Source organism: Mandrillus leucophaeus, unplaced genomic scaffold, assembly GCF_000951045.1.
Source record: "Mandrillus leucophaeus isolate KB7577 unplaced genomic scaffold, Mleu.le_1.0 Scaffold714, whole genome shotgun sequence".
NCBI classification, from domain to species: Eukaryota; Metazoa; Chordata; class Mammalia; order Primates; family Cercopithecidae; genus Mandrillus; species Mandrillus leucophaeus.
In genome coordinates, this window is record NW_012107742.1 from 880,452 (window position 1) to 889,699 (window position 9,248).

Genomic DNA, 9,248 nt, shown 5'->3' on the forward strand with positions numbered 1-9,248 from the left:
CAAAGCAAACTTTTGAAAGCAGCCACAGAAAAGTAACGTGTTACTTCTAGGGGGAAAACAATTTGAATGGCAGAAGACTTCTCGTCAGACACCATGGAGGCCAAAGGATGTAACTCAATTTTTTAGGGGCTGAAAAAATAGGACTGTCAATGAAGAATCTCATACCCACTGGAAATATTCTTCAAGAATAAATGAAATCAAGACATTATCAGATGAGGGAAAACTAAGAGAATTTGTTATCAGTTGACCTTCTCTAAAAGAATGGCTAAAAAGGAAGTTATCTAAACAGAAAGGATGTCATTTAAAAAGGAATACAGGAACATTATGAAAGAAGAACACAGTAAGCAAAAAAATAGGTGAATACAATAGGCTTTATTCTCCTCTTGACTTTTCTAAATTATGCTGAAGCAAAAATTGTAAGACTGCCTAATATGGCTGTAAATGTATGTACACGGAATAAGACAATTATACATGGGGAAGTAAAGGGAAAAAAAGAGGGGATATTGCTATACTACACTCAACTGGGTGAAATCATGACATAAACAGAATATGATAAATTATCTGTATATAATGTGATACCTAGAATAGCCACTAAAAAAGCCATATAAGATGATATGCTCAAAAACGTTATAGACACATCAAAATCATATCACCTCATAAATCATGTCCTTTGTAGCAACATGGATACAGCAAGAGGCCATTATCCTAAGGGAACTAACTCAGGAACAGAAGACCAAATACTGCACGTTCTCACTTATACTCATTAAACGATGAGGACACATGGGTACAAAGAAGTGAACAATAGATACTAGGGCCTACTTGAGGGTGGAGAGCGTGAGAAGGAGGAGGATAAAAAAACTACTACTGCTACTGTGATTATTACCTGGGTAACAAAAGATTCTGTACACCAAACACCTCAGCAACACACAATTTACGTATACAACAAATTTGCACATGTACTCCTGAACCTAAATTTAAAAGAAAAGAAAAAAAAATCACAGTGTACTAGGCAACCAAATAATAAGAAAATTTATTTTTAAAAGTTGGCTGGGCGCAGTGGCTCATGCCTATAATCCCAGCATTTTGGGAGGCCGAGGCGGATGGATCACCTGAGGTGCAATATGCTTTCAGCACAAAATTTTGTGTCAATTTGATCCTCTCTAATTGCCATAGATATTTGGTTGATCTAATTATACATAAATTTGAAAGGAATTTGAAAATTTAGTCTTGAAAATAAAATCCACAAATATACACTTCCACCTCTAAACAGTCACTAAATACATGAGGAACCATAAAGGAACCTCCAATTTCCCTCTAAAATCCCTGCTTGCTATTTATATAAACAAATAGAAAAATAAAATTTAATAAAAATAAAGAAAAAATGTCTCGCAAAATATCCAAATTTGAACTCAACGAACTACTAGGACTTCAGTGACTTTTGGTTGAAGCCTTTGCACTCCCAGTAAACCCCATAAAAACACATTTTCTCTAGTGTGCATACAAAACTCAGAGAAAGAGTTTCCCTTCTTCCTGACATTTCAGTTAACACTGCACTTCTTTGACCTCAAAATAGTTTCAGAGTGAAATATCCCTCGGCCTTAGGAGAATATGAGAAAAGCCTGTTCCTAAACATTAAACTTAATTATAATTCATTGCTCCCTTAGTAAATAAGCAGACTTCTTTTGTAATCAAATGAGCTCTCAGAGAACTCAATATAAAACCTCTTAACGTACTAGTCAATTGGACTTTCATTGACCTCTCAACATTTCTAAATTGGGCTTCCATTCACCCCCCATTTTTTCCTAGCAAAATCATAAAAAATACCACTATTGTGAATTTCAAGATAGTATTTTTTAAAACACAAGAAAGCCTCATAATACTTTAAGGTCAATGGGGTGACTCAGCCTGTAATCCCAGCAGTTTGAGAGGCCTAGGTGAGTGGATCCCTTGAGAGCAGGAGTTGGAGAACAGAGAGAGACCGTGTCTCAAATTTAAAAAAAAATTTTTTTTGGAACAACTAAACGGTAATAGAAAACCCCAGAGTACTCAAAAGGCACACAGTCACAAATCTGTTTATTTAGATTATGCTTCATAAGCCCTGCAAAATCTTAAAAACCTCTATTTTGCTTCCAAATAAAACTATTCATCTCACATAACAAATGAGATATGAAGGAAAAAATTCAACTGATCTTCAGTTGAATACTTGTCAACCTTAAATTGTGACTGACAAGGTAGCTTGAATTTTTTCTCTATATATTTGCACACACAGTATGCACAGCTTTACACAAGGGAAAACAGCAATAGAATTTGAATAAATAACGGAATAAAGGAACAGAAGAAGAAATTATACTCAATAGAATGTCAACATGCTTAATTAAAAGTGCTGTTTTTGTTCAAATATACCTGGATTCTCTTCCGTGAATTTACATTTAAGTAATCAATACGCACCAAGTATTATGCTAGTATCTGGAGAACCTGAAACGTATTTTACTTGACCAAATCTGAACACTGATTTTGTTTAATTAGGAGAGAGAAGTGGTACTGTCAGACAATACCTCATGTTAGAAAAAAAAAATCAGCTCTAGAAAAAAGATGATTCTGAATTTACTTTAAGTAGGTATTTATTTTTAAATTGCTATTTTATGCGAATCTAGGCTTTTCTTGTTTTGGATGTCTTTTTAATATGGTCCTTAACATAACCTACCTAGTGAATTGCACCTATTCAGAAATATTTAATCTACTTTTATCTTCAGTGTTAAAATAATAATTCTTACTCTACTATTTTGCACTTAGTATTCACTAAATAAACTTGAATTAATTCCCACTTGTGTTGATTTATACAGTTCAATTGTAGCTATTTGTACTTGCTTCTTTATGGAAGACCATCTATATAAACAAATATATACACAAAAATATTTTTGTAAATAAAACCGCCTTACTTCCTAAGACACCTTCTGATTGTGATACTATAGGTGTATAGTTTAGAGGAAAATTATCTTGTTTTCATCTTAATAATCCAGTTTCCCTTTGTACATGGTTACATTCACTGGTGAGTTGCCAACTGATCTCTTTTTCTGTACTCAGTCACCTGACCTTACTCTACGCTGAAAACGGAAAAAGAATCAATGCAAAGTAGAAAACTGGGAGAAGCCGAGAAAATCCAAAAGAGAATGAAAAGCTGAGGAAAGAGTAGTTTGCTCTACCTACGCAAACTACTTTCGACAATTATTATTCAGAAAAATAATTTTCTGTACCAGCAGTTCAGCAAGTACACCTTCTTGAAAGTTTTCTATTAAAACCTTCAATTAACCTGAACCAGCCTCAGGATAATTCTTCCTAGATGCTCCAGCCTGTCTGTTCAACCTACCCAGATTTACTCTCTTTTTTCTCCAACCTTTGCCTGTGCAAACAAACGCACCAGTTCTCAACATCTAGTTTTTTACCTTGCTGCTCCATATCACACGAAACACTCACACGTAATATTTCCACTTTAGAAGCCAGAATTAATATACTTTCAGATGTAACTAGCACAATCAGCCCACGTATACAGTTACTAACCTACCCTTGCAAAGTAACCTACAGAAATAAATTAACTGGGTTGTGTAATTTCCTAACTCGGAGTATTTCAATTCCATTCAGAAAACTGCCTCAAATTACACTTTACATATGGAAGGAGGGCTCTTCAAATGTATGCATTTTAAAACGATCTTTATGCCACTTGTAGTTTTACCCCTATTCATGCCCCGCCCCCCCCCTTTTTTTTTTTGTCTTAACATGATCAAAACGCTGTGATCCCAGCAAACGAAAGAGCATTCAGATCAGCTGATGAGGGCAATGCAAAACAGTCGCAGCTATCCCATCCCCGGAATGTGCCAGAAATAGTAAAGAAATATTCCAGCCGGGCGCGGTGCTCTCGCCTGTAATCCCAGCACTTTGGAAGGCCAAGGCGGGTGGATCACAAGGTCAAGAGATCGAGATCATCCTGGCCAACATGGTGAAACCCTGTCTCTACTAAAAGTACAAAAATTAGCTGGGCGTGGTGGCGCCCGCCTGTAGGTAGTCCCAGCTACTCGGGAGGCTGAGACAGGAGAATCACTTGAACCCAGGAGGTGGGGGATGCAGTGAGCCGAGATAGCGCCACTGCACTCCAGCCTGGCGACAGAGCGAGACTCCATCTCAAAAAAAAAAAAAAAAAAAAAGAATTAGAAGAACTGTTCCAGCCTAAAAAGGGGAAAAGATCCAAATAAAATCTTCACATATCCCTTTCCTTCCTTTTCCTCTTGTTTCAGTTCGGCTTTGCTTACACAAGAAACAGCTGCCTCCCCTTGCGGAAGTCGGAAGCCAAGCGCATTTCAAAACAGCTTCTGTAGCCGCAATTTGTCTTAGGCTCTTACAGAACAGATTTCAGAACATCGGCTAAACTTAGGTATCAATTGGTCGCTCAGTTAGTGCAGTAGGCAAGAACACTAGAAAGTTCGTTGACTCCACTAAGACCGAGACGACCGGAAGTCGCTGTGACCAGCACTTCCGGTACCGGCCCTAAAATCGGTCCTACCAGAAGGGAGATGAAATGAGGCCAGTAGACTGCTCAGGATTCCTGGAGTCACTCCTTATAGAACCGGCTTTCTCTCCTGGATGTATAATTTAGGAAATGGGAATTTTTTTTTTTTTTTTTTTTTTTTTTTTTTTTTTTGAGACGGAGTCTCGCTCTATCGCCCAGGCTGGGGTGCAGTGGCCGGATCTCAGCTCACTGCAAGCTCCGCCTCCCGGGTTAACGCCATTCTCCTGCCTCAGCCTCCCGAGTAGCTGGCACTACAGGCGCCCGCCACCTCCCCCGGCTAGTTTTTTGACTTTTTTAGTAGAGACCGGGTTTCACCGTGTTAGCCAGGATGGTCTCGATCTCCTGACCTCGTGATCCGCCCGTCTCGGCCTCCCAAAGTGCTGGGATTACAGGCCTGAGCCACCGCGCCCGGCCGAGATGGGAATTTTTACAGCCTCCGAAATTACGCGTCGGCTCCAACAGATGTCTAACTGTGCGGACGAGGGTGACAGCTAGTGATTTTCTGTTTGTTTGGGACAGGATCTCGTTCTGTCGCCCAGGATGGAGTGCAGTGGCGCGATCTGGGCTCCCTGCAGCCTCTGCCTACTGGGTTCAAGCGATTCTCCTGCCTAAGCCTCCCGAATAGCTGGGATTAAAGGCGCCTGCCACCACGGCCCGGCTAATTTTTTGTATTTTTAGTAGAGACGGCGTTTCACCATGTTGGTCAGGCTGGTCTCGAACTCCCGACCGCAGGTGATCCACCTGCCTCAGCCTCCCAAAGTGCTGGGATTACAGGCGTGAGCCACCGCGCCCGACCTCCAGGCTTCTTGGTTGCCATTAGTTGCAGCAACTCTGAAATGAGAATAAAAACCTTTATGAACAAATTTGGTCCTCACTGAAAATCTGGATGGGGGGAATGTATATATTAAGACTTCAGTGCCGGCCGGGCACAGTGGCTCACGCCTATAATCGCAGCACTTTGGGAGGCAGAGGCGGGTGGATCACGACGTCAGGAGTTCAAGACAAGCCTGGCCAAGATGGTGAAACCCTGTCTCTACTAAAAATACAAAAATTAGCTGGGCGCAGTGGCAGGCACCTGCAATCCCAACTACTTGGGAAACTAAGGCAGGAGAATCGCTTGAATTTGGGGGGCGGAGGTTGCAGTGAGGCGACATCATGCTACTGCACTCCAGCCTGGGCAGCAAAGTGAGACTCTGTCTCGAATAAAAGAAAAAAAAGACTTCAGTCTTCAGAGAAATCCACTATATTGTGCATGCTCTTCTCTCTGCATGAATTGCTGTTTTGCTCCTTCTTTGCCTATCTATCCTTGCCATATTCAGGGAAGTCTTTCTTGATTGCTGTGACTAGATAAAAATCTATTATTATAGGCTTTTATAGGCTCCCATAGAGCCACCAGATCACTTATTTGTAGTATGTAGCCAAATTTCAGTCTTTCATCCATTTGTGGGACTATTTGATTAAAGTATTTCTTCCCCATCAGATCATGCTCCCTGAGGGTAGGGATAGTGTTTGGTTTTACTTACAGTTTGTATTCCTCAGAGATGATCTCCGTTTCTTGGAGTAGACCCTCAATACAATTTTGTTAAATAAATGGATGTTAGTAAATACTGAAATTTCTGCAGGGAGAACACAGACTATGAGTATAGATTACTGCAAAACCTAAATAGGGTTAAAAATGAGTTTGTAAATAAAAATTCAGAAGTAGGAGAGTGATACTCTTTATCAGATCTCTGTGGACCATATTTCTATAAATAAAATATAGTGTTTTATCAGTTAATATTTAAGTCTGAGACTGAACTATGGTGATATTTAAATGAAAGAGGAGATAAAAATGAATAAGAGTCCCTGTCATCCAATTACTAAAAGTTTGGTGGGAGGATATTAGTCGGCTTCGTTCAACACAACCTGCCTTTCATTCCAAAATTCATATTCCTTTGGAAAAAAAGCAGAGTATTGTTCAGAACATGCTTGTCACATTATACTCCAGTAATCTTTATTATGGGAAGGAAATAAATATGAATGTCACATCAGATTTAGTCAATTAACAAATAAAGGAACCATTATGTTCCATGGAATACCATGCTGTCATGGCACTTATAGTATCCTGGGAAAGACTATGTATCTAACATATATACATATGTGTGTAGAGATATATACCCTACTAGTGGAGTCAGAGAAGGCCTCATTGAGAGAGTTGACATTTAAACTAGAATGCAAAGGAAAGCAAGGGCTAAGCAACATGGGGATACAGAGAGAACATCACATGAAAAAAAAAAAAGAAGACTAGAAGGAATTTGGAAATCCTGGAGAATAGAGAGGTTAGTGTGGCTGGAAGTCACTTATTAAGGAGAGGAGTGACTTTTAAAAATGAAGCCAGAAAAGTAGGCAGGGGCTGGGTCATTGCCAGATCTTTTAGTCTATACTGAGGATTTTAAACTTTATTATTAAAGCAATGAAAACTCACCGCAGATATTTCAGCCTCAGAGTGACCGAATGTTACTTTGATTTTTACAAGGTCATTCTGACTGGTCTGTGGAGAACTGGCTGAGTGGATTTGAAAAAGACAAGAGATATATTTATAAGAGTCCAGTGAGCAAATGAAGATATTCTGGGTGAGGGTGTTGTAAGTGGATGCAAATGGAAATGGAATAATTTGTCATAATAATTTGAAGAGAAAATACACCAAACTTGATGATGGGTTAGACAGGGTGGTGAGAGAGATAGAGATGTTAAAGATACTTCTGATTACCATCTTCAGAAGCCTAAAGATCTTCCTTTTTAGGCTTTAGAAATTAAATCCTTCGTTCTGCCCTCAAAAGTGGCAAAACATATGACATTCATTATGGTAGTACAGTATGGAAGATGCATCCTGAATCTTGAAAGAATCTACCATATATGGGCTCCTTAAGAAACTTAGGTCATAGCAGTTCTTTGAGAAATGTTCCACTGTCAACAGTGGAAAAGTGAAAAAGTTTTGAGACTTGTTAGCATGCCTACAACATGAATATGACATTCAAGATAGACTTCTTAGTTCAAAAGAATTAGATAGATTCATGGCAGGGCTACCAAACCATGTAGACTGGAGACCAGTATGAAAAAATATATATATTTTAGGCCATGCGCAGTTGCTCATGCCATAATCCCAGCACTGTGGGAGGCTGAGGCAGGAGGATCACTTGAGGTCAGGAGTTTGAGACCAGCCTGGCCAACATGGTGAAATGCTGTCTCTACTAAAAATACAAAAATTAGCATGGTGTGATGGCACACGCCTGTAATCCAAGCTAGTTGGGAGGCTGAGACATGAGAATCCCCTGAACCCAGGAGATGGAGGTGCAGTGAGCTGAGATTGTGCCACTGTACTTGATCCTGGGCGATAGAGTGAGACCCAAAAAAGAAAAATATATATTTTAATATGTCTCTCTACATCTTTGATCTCATTGTCTCTTAAGAATTTATTGCCCATTTCACAGATGAAGAAATTGAGTCTTGTAGAAATTAGGTATTGTATAAGTATAAAGAACACATTATACATTTTATAAATGAAGAATCTTAGTAAGGTCAGGGACGTTAAAGGGTCTTCCCACTATGGCACACTTAGTATGTAGAAATTGCTATATTAAAATTCCATGAAAGAGAAGATAGAACAAGAAAAGAAAGTGTACAGGGGATACAAAATTAAGAAGCTTTAATATGTAAAGGATAAATAAGGAGTCCCCAAAGGGATTAAAAGGGAATGGGTAGAGAGAAAAAATTTCAAGAGTGTGCTGTCACAGGAGTCAGAAGAGAGTCAGAAGAGAGTGTTTCAAGAAGGACGGAATAGTGGACTATGTTTAATGTTACTGAAAGTTCAAATGAGAGGAGAATGAAAGTACTGGATTTGGCATTATGGAAGTGAATTAATGAACACTTTTAGTGTTGAATTGTAAAAGTTTAAGGAGAGACTGAGGAATTGAGGAAGTATTGTCAGTACGTGTATAAAATCTTTTCAAGAAGCTTGAATATTTAAGAAATTCATAGAAATGAGATGGTAGCTGAAAGGAAGTGTGGGACCCTGGTAAGTTTGTTTTCGCCTTTTGTTTTGTTTGTTTTGTTTTTTTGAGACAGTTTCACTCTGTCGCCTAGGCTGGAGTGCAGTGGCGTGATCTCAGCCAACTGCAACCTCTGCCTCCCGGGTTCAATCAATACTTGTGCCTCAGCCTTCCAAGTAGCGGGGATTAAAGGCGTACGCCACCATGCCCTGCTGATTTTTTGTATTTTTAGTAGAGACAGGGTTTCACCTTGTTGCCCAGGCAAGTCTTGAACTCTTGAGCTCAAGCAGTTCGCCCACCTAAGCCTCCCAAAGTGCTAGGATTGTAGGTGTGAGCCACCATGCCCAGCTTCTGGCAAGATTTTTAAGTTGGATGATAAGATCAAATAATTCATTGAAAAGAGAGAGTTTGAATATGCAGGAATTAAAATAATTCATATTCAACAAAGGTGAAACTGTGAGTGAAATTCTCATAACTTATGATGTACTTAAAGGTTCTAAATTTTTGCATAAAGAAGAATGTGCTGCATGTTCCGTTGAGGTAAGGGAGAAAGATAATAGAGTGTAGTGTAGGAGTCATTTAGACTTATATTTGTTTGTGGGAGTAAACCAGACAATGTAGAGAAGTTCTTGCTTTCACAGTATTACACTAATAACAGC